The sequence below is a fragment of the Pogonomyrmex barbatus genome, unplaced genomic scaffold (assembly GCF_055798465.1).
Source record: "Pogonomyrmex barbatus isolate J1 unplaced genomic scaffold, ASM5579846v1 scaffold9, whole genome shotgun sequence".
NCBI classification, from domain to species: Eukaryota; Metazoa; Arthropoda; class Insecta; order Hymenoptera; family Formicidae; genus Pogonomyrmex; species Pogonomyrmex barbatus.
This window is the reverse complement of record NW_028297193.1, coordinates 7,991,381-8,005,497: the sequence shown is the minus strand read 5'-3', so window position 1 is coordinate 8,005,497 and position 14,117 is coordinate 7,991,381. Positions and strand designations below refer to the sequence as shown.

The 14,117-nt window shown below is 39.0% G+C and overlaps 1 protein-coding gene and 2 pseudogenes across 1 annotated transcript in view; all 3 read left to right on the top strand.

The window, feature by feature from the left end:
* LOC148934603 (uncharacterized) overlaps nucleotides 1-14,117 on the top strand; it is a 234,507-nt gene that overhangs the window by 77,716 nt on the left and 142,674 nt on the right. The gene's annotated exons all lie outside the window — the stretch shown is intronic.
* Nucleotides 8,575-10,076, top strand: LOC148934607 (uncharacterized; annotated as a pseudogene).
* LOC148934606 (uncharacterized) lies at nucleotides 11,516-12,417 on the top strand (annotated as a pseudogene).

Genomic DNA, 14,117 nt, shown 5'->3' with positions numbered 1-14,117 from the left:
TCTTGAATAAGTCGATCACGGGATCCAATGCCGAATTTCCCATCAGGCAATTGTTGTCGTTGCGCGATCGTATTAAGATCAACTCGTGACGAGCATTGATTACGTGTCTGTAATCCTCGCAGAATCCCAACAGTACGTAGAGAGGTACGCAAAAGTTAAAATATCCATCCGTGTTGGTACGCGCATCCCAGCCAGCATTTCTCAGAATCACGCTTCTTTCAGATGACGTCGTTACGTAGTATTTGAGCGCGCTAGTTATGCCCACGTTTCTGTTACGATCAATCTCCACGCCATCGAGCTCGTATCGAGAATCTCATCGAACATGAACGCCACAAAATTATTTCCCAACATCACATCAGATCCGTCGACAACATTTTTCTTCGTTAATTTTTCCTCGATATATAGAAAGCTTTCGTACGGCAATGTGTACAGATCCTGTTGCTGTATGGGTATTCTTATCTCATCACTGTACCCAAACGTTGTATTGGCGAACGGGTTATACATATGAGTTTCAATCTTGACGATGCGATCGTCGAAGATTGACTCGTCTTCGATGTTTAGGATGTCAGTCATCTCACAAGTTGCGCACCGCGAATCCTAAAGCTTGTAAAAATTTAATGTTCGATGCGTTAAGTTTCTTTCTCTTTTTGATGCAACCGATGAGCGAATATTGTCGATTGGTGTTTTTTTTATAAAAGATGCGTTATCTCTCTGCGCTCTGCTTCGCTTCGTTCAACACGAGCATCCCAAATGTCGCGCTCGCGTTATCGCTGTCGCCGTCGTAAGTGCAATCTGACAGTGATCTTTTCTCCTCTGAAATCGAGCAATCATCCGTTCTGGTCAACAATGCGTATCGTTAACTCCGTAATGCTCCGTACGATGACCGGCAAGTAAATGATTTGCATCGGTCTTTCCGATATCTTATATCCTGGTGGCACGCTCGGCGAAAATTTATGTATCGTGTGCACACTTTTGTCGTTGCTACGCGTCCGCGGTCACGTTACACTCTACACGGATAATGTTTACATTCATTGTTGATTAACATGTCCGATTTATACCATTTTTGCGGCAATATACGCTTCAACGAGAAAAACCAAGCAGCGATCCAATGTTATTGGGCTTGTTAAAGTTTATTCTGTAATCACATTTAATCTCATACCTCATCGTGTTGTAATTAGCGCGGAGCACTATCAGGTATTCACCAATCTCATCATTGCCGCGTGCGGTGTCACCGGCGTTACCATCGGATGTGTCGCGTCGCGGATGTTTTCGTAAAATCTCACGTTTCAAAAATTCATTTATGGCTTGCAGTTCGTACGACCCCTCGGGTATCGTAATTTCTGTGTCGTCTTTGTCAAAATAAAATTTGTTGTTCGAAACGTTTACATTCGGTATCGTGTGATAAGTCTCTACAATTGTTAGACCAAGCTCGTAGTCATCGTCGTTCAAATCTATGGCTCGAAAGTAGTTTGCCTCGAGAACGCTGCTCTTCCCGCTTAATGTAAGCGTCAGCGATATGATGGAAAAGCGTTCAACGAATATTGAAACGTCGCGGCAGACTTTTTGTCAGACTTTATAAATTCATGCGCGTCGACCGTTTGAAGAAACCACAAACACAGCTGTCCGCAGACGTTCTGATCGTACGTCTGATAGGACGTTCGATTGTACTCTATCATAACATTGTCTCCGAAATATCGTACCAGTTCCTTGGGCGGTCGAAAATTACCGAAACTGTCGAAATATATAACACGATCGTTTCTCTTTGCGTACGCTATCCAATGAGTGCCAGGACCCATCATGTCATCCAGATTTACGATACCGCTCTCTTTTCAACGCGCGCCGCTAATGCGTCAAGCATGAAAACGCCTCTGAAGTATGGTACGCGCATACGCTTCGCCAGCTGGTCCAATTATACGTTGATAGTTACACCCGTAGGTATTTTTATTGTCTCTTTGTCGTTTTTTTTCTTTTTTTTTTTTTTCGCTGTTACACCTCGTCCGTATTTGTACGAAGCGAGATACAATCCCTATCCGCGCGTTTCCATTGCGCGATTGTGACGTTGTAGTTCCTCGAGCTGACGTTATATGGTTTTCTTGTCGTTTACCGCTTTCGTCACGCTGGCCGCTCCGCCAATCATGGAACCGAGTGCGCCCAACATTGGCAGAATCGGTTATATGCCACCCCGTTTCGCCGTTGAAAGTATTCGTTTTTTTTGTTGGCTTTTTCCTTGTTTTCGCTTTCATACCCATGTCGATCTTGGTCTTGGCTTTCATCGTTGCCCAAACAGCTGTAGCGGCAGCTTTTTCGCTCAAATTCGAATCTCTCGCAATGACGAGTCCTAGGGCTTTATCGGCGAGTATCTTATCCGCCGCGTGTCTATCAGTGAGATCATTGCTCCGAGAATACGCAATGTCGTATTCACGGCACGTCGCGTCTAATGGATTTATGTCCGTTTCACCTCTGGCTAATCGCTTTTTCAGCCGAGTATCCGGACCGCAAAACTGATAACCGGGAATATGCAACTCGAAAGAAAGCGCATTTATCGCTCGATTGAGCAGTCCTCCAACGCAGCCTTTGTTCATTGCTGTTGACATATGTTACAATCCTTTATCTTCGGTGCGGGACCGTCTATATGCGTTGCCACGATTGATTATAATGCTCGACGCAGCGACGATAGATTTGAACCTCCCAATCCGCCTTTATATGCTCCGGAAGTTTGTCCTACACGTGGTCGATATAATCGCCACATATACGTAACAATATGATCTTCGGTATATATTGCAACTGTTCAGCGCGTTCAAATCTCAAATACCAAATAGATGCGATAGCGCGAGATACATTTTTGCTACTGAGCGATTCGCGGTTTCGCGCGCCTATAAATAGGCGTTCAATTAAAGCTTAGATAACGCGGTGTGAACATGAAATTCGTGCGGCACCCGCAGACGATACACGTCGTGAACTACGACGAGAAAGCGCAAATGATGGGAGACATCGCGACGAAGCGCAAGCATGATGAAATACTACCGAGTACTATACGTGCGATTATTTGCGGTCCATCGAATTGCGGTAAAACCAAAACCGTTTTCATAAGTTTGCTCGAGAGTCCACGGTGTACGTTTTGAGAACGTGTACGTGTATTCGAAGTCATTGCAACAACCAAAATATCGATATCTCAAAACTTTGTTGGCATCGATCGACGAAATCGGCTATTTTACGTTTTCCAACAACAGTGACGTCATTCCACCGAGCGAGGCACCCAATTCGATCTTCGTCTTCGACGACATTGCATGTGATAAGCAAGATGTGTGACGTCCTGGGAGGTCCTGGTAGATCGGACGGGGCCGAAATCAACAGATCCTCGACAGCTACACTCACACGTTATTTGTGAGATTCTTTTCCATGCGGTTAAGAGGGTAAAACCTCAGGATTAGATACTGCGAAGGAAGTAAGTAACAGGAATGTCGAAATGACTTTTATTTTCAGGAAAGAGTTTTCGATTTTAGGAATAAGGAATAATATAATATCACACTTGTGGTATTTGAATTGGAATTTATTCACTGTTATAAATGATAGGTATATATATATATATATATATTTAGCGAATGCGAGTGGAAGTACAAGTGCAAAAATGTACGTGCGCGTACAAGTGCGAATGCGAATAAAATGTAAGTGTCCGTGGATGTGAATCGCGAGTGGGTACGAATGAATGAATGCGTGAATGCCTGCGCGAATAAGCTCAAAGGTATCGTCGCTTGAGGTTTTTATATGTTGCCAAAACATGGAAGTAGGGGTGACCTAAATTCCAATGTTATGATTCTACAGGTCTGAATAAAGCCTTTCATTATGAGTCAGCTATGATTCACGCATTTAAGATCTTCTAGTTGTCTTTGACATAGTTTTCTATTGGTCGACTTAGTCTACATTTGCTATGAATCAGCGATGACTCGTGGTATTAAAATATTATGGCGCCCTTGACATTTAACGTTAGCTTATTTTTGCTTTCAAACTGATCATGAGTCATACTTATGACTATTCGGTCGACCTATTTTGTTTTCAAAGAGTTATACTTCGTTATAATAATTCCTTTCTTATAATTAACAAACATATAGTTTGCTTGAATTTAAGCTTTTATAATAAATATTAATCATCGCAATATCGTTTTAGATATACTTTACAATTTTTATAATAATAATGATAACATCGTATAATTAGTATATCTAAAATATATCAGTATAACTCTTTTACATTTGTAATACATTATTTATTAAATGTTTTAACATTTTATTAAACAGGTACAAAATGGCTCTGATTGTGATTGGTTGAATTGTTAGGGTAGTTTTCCATGCATATTAATATTCAAGATTTTTGTCATAGCCATAGGATTAGTGTTAATGAAAAAAGGGAAGTAACAATTATAAATATAAGTCTAGGATGAAGGTTTCTAGAAGTTGAACTGGTTTATATACGGAGATTTGCCTGCTGAACTGATTTGAGTTTTTGAGGTAAGTGTATGTAAGGAAGTTTATAATTGTTTAAATATCTTCTAAACGGTGCGAGTTAGGTAGGTATGTGTAATGAGGTAAGTTGCAGGATTTCCTATGTGTTGTCCAAATCTTTCATAATAATTATTTGTTAATATAATAATTTATTTATTTATAAATTTTATTAAACGAAATTTAAATCGTAGAATTTCTTTTCTGAGATAAAATATGTTTCTATCGGGGTTGTATATATAATTTCATAAAGAAAACTATATCTTATAAAGAAATGTATAATGTACGTATATATGTATACATGTGTGTGTGCTTTCATATACCCTTAATTTTGTTTATATCTTGAGAATTAAGAATCGTAACCACAAACTATATTTATGTTTTCGAAAGGATTTTTGATGGAGAATGTATTCATGCAAGGAAAATATATCCATATAAGGACATCAACAAAATTTATCCTTGAAATAAGGATATGTATCAGGTGAACTGTTGAATAAATGTTTTGTCATGGATTTTGTTATATTGTCATTATGACTTTTATTCCTTATTCATATCCTTTCTATTGTTGTTAGTTTTGTTATTAATTTTTATATTTATTATTAAAATGGAACAAAAGTGAAAGTGTTTGATATACAAGAATTTCTTAGTTTCTAAAGTTATATTTGACGATATAAAGAAATTGGTTGGTATTTTGTTATTTATATAATTATATGATTTTGTTTATTAATTGGTAATAAAGATATTACAATGTACCGATAATTGTGTAATTGTGTAAATGTTTCGTTATAATTTTCGTGCATTACGTGGGCGAGGTTTTATTTCCTACATTTGTTTTTATTCATTATTTACTATTTGTTGAGATTTTGTTGTTAATGTTGAAATGCTTATATAAGGATGCGATATTAAGCTCTATTTTCTTGTTACTTTACTGAACAGTCTGGAGAAGTGATTTCAGTATGTTCTGTTTTTTGTTAGTGAGGTTCTAGGGAAAATTTACTAGGAACATTAAGGCTGTAGTAGCGCCATAAGGTTGTGGTAAGGAGCGGCCATTTTGTATAAGCTTTTAAATAACTTTAAGCGGTATATTCTTTTATTATGTGTATATTAAAGGCCTGACGGTGCTGTCTCCTAACACAGTCAGTCATAAATAATTAAAAATTTTGAAAAAATTTACATTAGACATGACTAGAGGTACTCTCGGCGCTGGGACGTGACAACATGAAGACAGCGATGATGATGACGATACTACTACTACTATTAACAGGGATTCGTATTGGACGGATGTTGGATGGTTGAAATTATCGCCGCAATCTAAAAAGCGTACAAAATCATTGAATACCGCGTCAGATTCATTCACGTTCGATTCTACATCGATAGAACCATCAAAAGAACTATCGAAAATACCGCTATTCGTGCGAAATGAAAATATTTTTGAAACAAAAGACGTTAATGAACCGTCACTCGAAACAACCATCAAACAGAATCTGCAAATGGAAGTCGTGAGACGCTTCATAGTCAGCTAGGACCATTGGGACGAAAATACGTGGGCCTTCTTCTCGGTGACGACATAGATAAAGCGATCGATAATGTGTACGGTATCTATTTCGACAAAAGTGATAGAATGCTTGGTGACAAAAAGTTTGACGTTAACAAAAATGACTCCATAATCATAGACAATGTGAGATACAATGGTACACCAGAATTATACGAATTGATCTTCAAGAGACTTCCTGATGAAGCTATATTTACCGAAAATGACAAACAAACGTATAAAAATATACTGTTGTCACGTCCCGTGGTAGGTGACGGAGCGCACATTTATGTACGTCCGAGTGAAACTAGAATTTTCCGCGTTCACATCGGGCTGAATGTTGTAGCTTCCCAAAATTTTGAAATTTTAGGGAGGGGCGAGATCCCTGAGCGGCTAGAGATCTCTTCTATAAATTTTCCTAAGAAAGGTTCCTAAGAACGTTCGAGATTTAAGTGCAGATAGTATAAAAAGAAGCTCAATCTTCTTGAAAAAATTATGTCGTGCAAACCGACACTTGATTCTATATCTAGACTCGCTGGTAACGAGAGGTCTTCAAATTCTCTTCCTTCTTCGCGTAAAAATGCGTTAAAAGCGACAAAGCCGTCGGAACATCCACTGCACTCGTGAATTTCGCGGCGAATACTTAATGTAACGTGATAATTTTCACATTCTCGTGGCACGGAATTATTGCCGATAGTCATATAATGACGTAGGATTAATTTAAATTTTTCTTCAGGAAACGAGCGATTGCATTCTACTTTACATGTCAAACAAAGAAGACTCGCTTCGTTAATATCGGTGGCGTATCCTATTATACCATAACCGAATTCTGTCACGCATTTACATAATCCAACACGATTTAAATAGATCGTACCCGGAGAGGTCTCGGGACGACGCGACCTTACTTGTTTCTTACACATAGGCAATTTATCTGTTTGAGCGCGCTGATAAATAAGATCTTTCCTACCTTTAGTAGTACTTGTACAAGATCTCAGCTCTGGTCCGATGATAAATAGGCTTCCTGGGATCGGTGTCCGAAATATCTAGTGGCGGCAATCTCGGTATGCGGAATTCAATTGGTTGTAACCTCCATGGAATAGGCGGACTGGATGACCACACACTTCTTTTAAAATAGTTTTCATACGTTTCGTCGTAGGCACTTTCGACACCGAGTAAGTCTCGCAAATGTTATAAATAATTGTCCGTTCACAGCATGTTAAGAGAAGCGCCAATAATCCGACTGCTATAAACAAATGTACATGTCGCAACGAGTTAATTTCGAACAATCTCGAAAAATTCGTTATTTAATAAAAATAATGTACCTAAAGAAATTCGGAAGATTTATAATGATGTCCCGATTTAGAAAAAATAGCATTGACGATTGTACGTGTCGCAGCATGATAAGAGAAGCGCCAATAATTTGGGTGCTAAACAAATGTACATGTTGCAACGAGTTAATTTCGAACAATCTCGAAAAATCCATTATTCAATAAAAATAATGTATTAGTCGGTAAATGGACACTTCTTCTCTCTTAATTTTTTCCTAATAATAAATATTGAAACATGCTCGTTCCTGTTTGGTCAAGTCCAAGTTTTCACGTAAGAGCCAAATAAATTTTGACAGTGACACGGAACGGAAACTATAAAAATGAATACAATTTTTTATCGATGTTACACCGATAAATAATATTCCATCATAAATACCAAGTTTCTTTTGATGTTGAAAAAACTATTTCCGGATATCGATTGATATTATTCCAACTGTTTCAAGTTATGCTATCTTTAAAAAAAGTCATCAAATCTTTTCTATCGAATCTTCTTATCGGAAAAAAAATTGGGGGTAAAAAAAAACAGGAAAACTTGGGCTGCTACAAAAAATTAAAATTGTGACTCGGAAAACCTATGACCATGCTTCGAGTTCGAGGAACACAAAGGAACAACGAAATTAGACGATATATATAGTAGATCCTTGGGCACACGGAATCACAGTAGATCTCGGAAGTCTCGAAACGAATATTGATCGCGATACTGTGTGAAATATAAACGAATATCGATCGCGATACTGTGTGAAAAAATAGTTGACGGTGCAAATATTGAATGTGATAAATATGGACATGGAAGACATCGCGAATATAATGGACGTGTGCGGAGATGAAGAAGAAAAAATTGAGAATGTTGGAAATATTAACATTGACATTGATATTGAAGATGATGAGCACGCGTTATCTGACGACAGTGATTGCATAAGTGAGCAGAGTGAAGAGCTAACAGATTATGCAAAGAAAATTGTTACGCGTTCGGAATTCCTTGTACTGAATAATAATAGAAAACATTGCACAATTCAATTTTATTATTCGACGGGTGGTGTTCTAATTGTATGTGCCGAATGCATAGTTCGTCTGACGGACACTGACATTGGAATAATGTATGCCGTTAGGAAGCATGAGATAAATACTCTTGATGCGTTAAACGATCGATTTTGCTCCAATTGCAGTCAGTCCGTATATATAACAATGTCATGTAACATGTGCCCAATTTGCACCGCGTAAAAAAGACGATATTGTGGACAAATCACGTGCAAGTGCAAGTGCTTCGTGGGACGTAGTATAAAAAAATGGAACATTTCGAGCGAGTGAAACGCGAACTGCTTGAACAATGCAGCCAGGTCGCTACTTTGGTGGAGTGTTTCGCGTGGCTGCAACTATGCGACGAATGCATCGAACAACTCGAAGAACTTAGTCGTGGTCAGCGTCCTCAACTCATCGTTACAAATAGACAATCTGTGGTGGCGAGGATCGCACGACTCGCGGATGCGAGGTACAATTAGAAAGACGTTTCGTGCACGTTGGTGGAGAGTACGCGAGCACCAGTAGAGACAATGGATCTCTCGTTTGGCGCGAAATTGATACGACGTTTGAAAGCCGTATATTAACTGGTGCGGTGATCAACGTGAACTATATCGAGCCGCGACGATTTTTGGAAGATGCCGGTGGTATAGTGAACGAGTGCGAGACATTGTAGAAAGATAATGTAAAAGTGAACACTGCATTCAACGGCGAGTTTGTGACGGGATAAACGCGCCAATAAAAGTATAAACACTAAAAATAGTGAACTCTTTCAAGTGTCAAATGTGGATGAGTGGTACGAGCAGCACGTCATCGAATCTACGTTGGCATCGCTCGAAGAATTTCAAGAACGCGACAGTGGATGGGCGCTGTCACGTATATTAAATTTAACAATTAATGTTAATAAATATAATCCCATGCACGCGGGGTGTTACATCGAGTTACCGCGGGAAATTATGTTAAAGAGAGCGGTAATTAACGTGCAGTCAACGGACAATGCGTGTTTCGCATGGTCAGTGGTCACGGCCTTGCATCCGGTCGAAAGGCATACAAATCGGGAATCATCGTATCCACATTATACGACGGTGTTAAATCTCCAAGACATTACATTTCCGATGACGTTGAAACAAATTAAAAAGTTCGAACACCTCAACGAAATCTCTATCAACGTCTACGGTATCAAGAAAAAGGAGATTCTCCCAATACATCTAACAACAAAGAAGATGGAGAAACATGCAAATTTGTTGTACGTGTAGGATCCGCGCGACGATAATGGGCACTTCGCGTACATCAAAAACTTATCCCATCTTGTGAGCTCGCAACTGAGTAAAAAAGAACACAAGAAATACTTTTGTGATCGGTACGTATGCACATTTTTTAACAAATTGTAAAATATTTTATAATTGTTAAAAATGCTTAAAATTGTTTAAATGCTAAAAATATTAAAAAATCATATTTTCCGTTTGCAGATGTCTACATTATTTTATTTCATCTGAGAAATTGGAATCGCATATGGTGGATTGCGAACGGATGAACGATTACGCTATCCGACTACCGAACGAGGACGACAAGTGGTTCGAACTCAAGAACCACTGCAACAAAGGACGACTTCTATTCATCATCTACGCGAATCTAGAGTGCATACGAAGGATGGAGCCAGAGAAGGAAAACGTCGTACACATATCAACAGCAACACGAGGTATTTAGCGTAGGATATTATGTGCGATGCTCGTACGACAATGCGTTATCGGCGTATCAATTTCGTCGCGGCGAAGACTGCGTTGCATGGTTCGGCAACTCGAAAACTTGGCGCATCAAATAAAAATTTTGTTATCCGCGAATGTCCCTATGGAAACATTATCGAGAGATCAGTGAGAGACATACCGTAGCGCGACGCGTTGTCACATTTGTGAGAAATCATTTGCGTCGGACGACACGCGGGTACGTGATCATTGCCACCTTACCGGTCGTTACCGCGGACCCGCACATTCGAATTGCAATCTAAACTATAAAAAATCATATTGCATTCCTGTAGTCTTTCACAATTTATTCGGTTATGACGCGCACTTTGTTATCACAGAAATAGCTATGGCGTACGAAGGCAAACTTGACGTGCTGCCGATAACAAAGGAAAAATACATTTTATTCACTAAACATATCAAAGATAGATCAGATTCGCAAAATTGTGTACAATTACAATTGTGTACAATTCATCGATTCGTACAAAATTTTGAGTACCAGTCTCGATAAATTGACATCTTTTTTAAGTAGAGAGAAATTGAAAATTTTACATTCCGAATTTTCCAAGTTATCGAACGAGGATTTTGATTTGTTGACACGTAAAGGTGTCTTTCCTTATGAATACGTGGATCGCGCGGACAAGCTGCAGGACACGCGCCTACCATCGCGCGAATCATTTTATAGCTCGTTGACCGGTAACACAGTGTCGGAGAATGATTACGCGCACGCCGTGAACATCTGGCAGCGGTTCTCTATTGAAACCTTAGGCGAATATAGTGATCTATATTTGAAGACTGATGTCTTGTTATTGGCCGACGTTTTTGAAAATTTCCGTGAAAGTTGTATCAAAAGTTACAGTCTCGATCCCGCTCATTACTACACATTGCCAAGTTTCACGTGGGACGCCATGCTGAAACATACGCGTGTAAAATTTCAGTTGCTCACCGACATCGATATGGTTATGTTTATCGAGCGCGGTATACGCGGCGGTCTCAGTCAATGTTCCAACAGATACAGGCCAATAACAAGTACATGCGTTCATACGACCCGTCGAAACTGTCGTATTTGATGTACTACGACGTGAACCATTTATACGGATGGGTGATGTGTCAACCGCTGCCCTATGCCAAATTTCGATAGATTGAAGACATCGCAAACTTTGACGCGAACGCGATCGCTCCGGATTCGCCTACGGGTTATATTCTCGAAGTCGATCTCGAGTATCCGCATCATCTGCACGACCAACACACTGACTTACCTTTCTGTCCGACGCGTGATAAACCATACCCCGGCACGCGGCAGAATAAACTTCTCGCGACGCTACATGACAACAAGCGATATGTCATCCATTATCGTAACCTGCAGCAATGTACGCGCCACGGTCTTCGTATCACAAAGATATACCGCGTACTACAATTCACTCAATCCACCTGGCTCCGCGATTACATCGAACTTAATACACAGCTTAGAATGTGCGCGAAAAACGATTAACGATTAACGATAACGATTTCGAAAAAAATTTATACAAATTAATGAACAACGCTGTATTCGGTAAAACGATGGAAAATGTCCGGAATCACGTGGATATAAAATTGATAACGAAATGGGACGAACGATACGGTGCGGAGGCAATGATCGCGAAACCAAATTTCCACAGCCACAGCGTCTTTGCAGAAAATTTAATCGCCGTCGAACTGCGTAAACTCGAGGTAAAATTCAACAAGCCGATTTATGTGGGTATATGTATACTCGATATATCAAAAATCTGCTTGTACGAATTTCACCACGAATATATATTACGGCTGTATCGCGACAAATGTAAAATCATGTACACCGACACAGATAGTCTTATATATCACATTGAGTGCGATGATGTATACGAGACGATGAAACGCGATATCGCTAGATTTGATACGAGTGATTATCCGACGGACAACGCATATGGTATGTCTCTCGTGAATAAAAACCCGGCCTAATGAAGGACGAAAATAACGGTGCGATTATGACGGAATTTGTCGGACTCAGAGCGAAAATGTATGCGATGAGAGTGGATGGTAAAAAGGACAAAAAGGCGAAAGGTGTAAAGAATAATGTCGTAGCGCGAACAATAATGTTCGATGATTATACGCGGTGTATGAATGAAGAGATCGAAATGACTCGTCGCCAGTCATGTATAAGATCCAAGTTACATAAAGTATATACGGTATCTGAGTCAAAAAGTGCTCTGAGTCCATGCGATGACAAACGATACATCATACCGGATTCGATGGAAACGTTACCATGGGGACATTGGCGAATACCTTTGTAATATACATGTATTTTTTTATATATATATAGTTTTATACATATATGTACATATGCACGTATTTCTTATAGTTTATATATACGTATGTACATATGTACGTATGTACATATGTATGTATGTACATATGTACGTATGTATATATGTACAGTATGTAATGTACGTATGTATATATGTACGTATATATGTATATATGTATGTATATATGTACGTATGCATATACATATGTACGTATGTACGTGTGTACGTATGTATATACATACTTGTAGTTTATGTACATATGTACGTATGTATGTACGTATGTATTTATGTACATGTGTACGTATGTATATACATACTTGTAGTTTATGCACATATAAACGTATGCATATACGTATGTATGTATTTCTTATAATTTATATGTACTTGTAGTTTATATGTACTTGTAGTTTATATGTACTTGTAGTTTATATTTACTTGTAGTTTATATGTACATATGTACGTATTTCCCGTAATTTTATACATTTTATATATTATCTTAAGTTCATCGTAGTTAGTCCATCTGTATAGTTTCTTTACGAAAATGTAATGGAAGAAAAAATAAGACTTATTGTATATATTTTTATATAAATATTTTTTTTATTTGTTTTTACAATAAAATGAATGAATTTAAAATCTTTTTATATAAATATTTGTATATTTATTTACAATAAATGAATTAAATCACATTATTTTTGTGTATCCAAGAATTATGTGATCCATCGAATCCCAGCCACTTGACGTAAACGTTATCTCCTTTCCTACGCAGTACTTTCTCCACAAGATACACGTCCGGATGAGTCGCGCAATGCAACTCGTGCTCGTAGAACGCTCCAGCAATGAATTCTCCGCGATAGTCTTCGAATAGATAGGTTACGGGATTAGTACGCTGCACTTTAACGATCTTAAACACTTCGGTGGTCCAATTTGGCGTGTAATCTTTTTCGAAAACTGTCTTGTACTTGCTCACGCGTACCGATTCGCCTACTTTGAAGTTTGCTGGACCTGCGATCTTTATCGCGCTGTACACCGCGTCCAAGAGTTTTTTAGCGATCGCGGGAGTTACGTTAATGGGTCGCATGCCAATAGTGTGATGTTTGCGCGCGTTGTAATCTAACACGAGAGGCGGCAGCGCGTCGATCCACTTGTAAGTACCATTAAGTGTAAACATCTTCCACATGTCGTTTTTAAGTGTGCGATTGAACCGTTCGACGATCGATGCCTTCAATATCGAATACGTGGAATAATGATTAACGCTATGTTTTTTCAAGAGTTTCTGCACATCGGCGTTGTAAAACTTCTTCCCCATATCCGTTTGCAAATTTCTCGGGCATCTTCCGCTCTCTCGAATTATCTCGACGATAGCGTTAGCCGTCTCGCTTCTGATCTTGCTCTTGAGCGGTACGGCCCAGGCATATTTGCTCAACGCATCGATAACGGTGAGTATGTAATGATGACCTCTGTTGAAATTCGAATATGGGCGCATCTCGATATCAGTTTGCCAGATCATCATATCTCCGAATTATGACACGTCTTCGTGGAAAATTTCTTCTGGCTGGAGCGTGCAATTCCTCGACGAGTCGTCGCCTTACGAAGTTAATATTTTTTTCATGTCGGATTTTGATGAGCTCATGTTTCGACGATGTTTGATATTAATGCGTGTAAATAAGATATATTACAATTAAAGT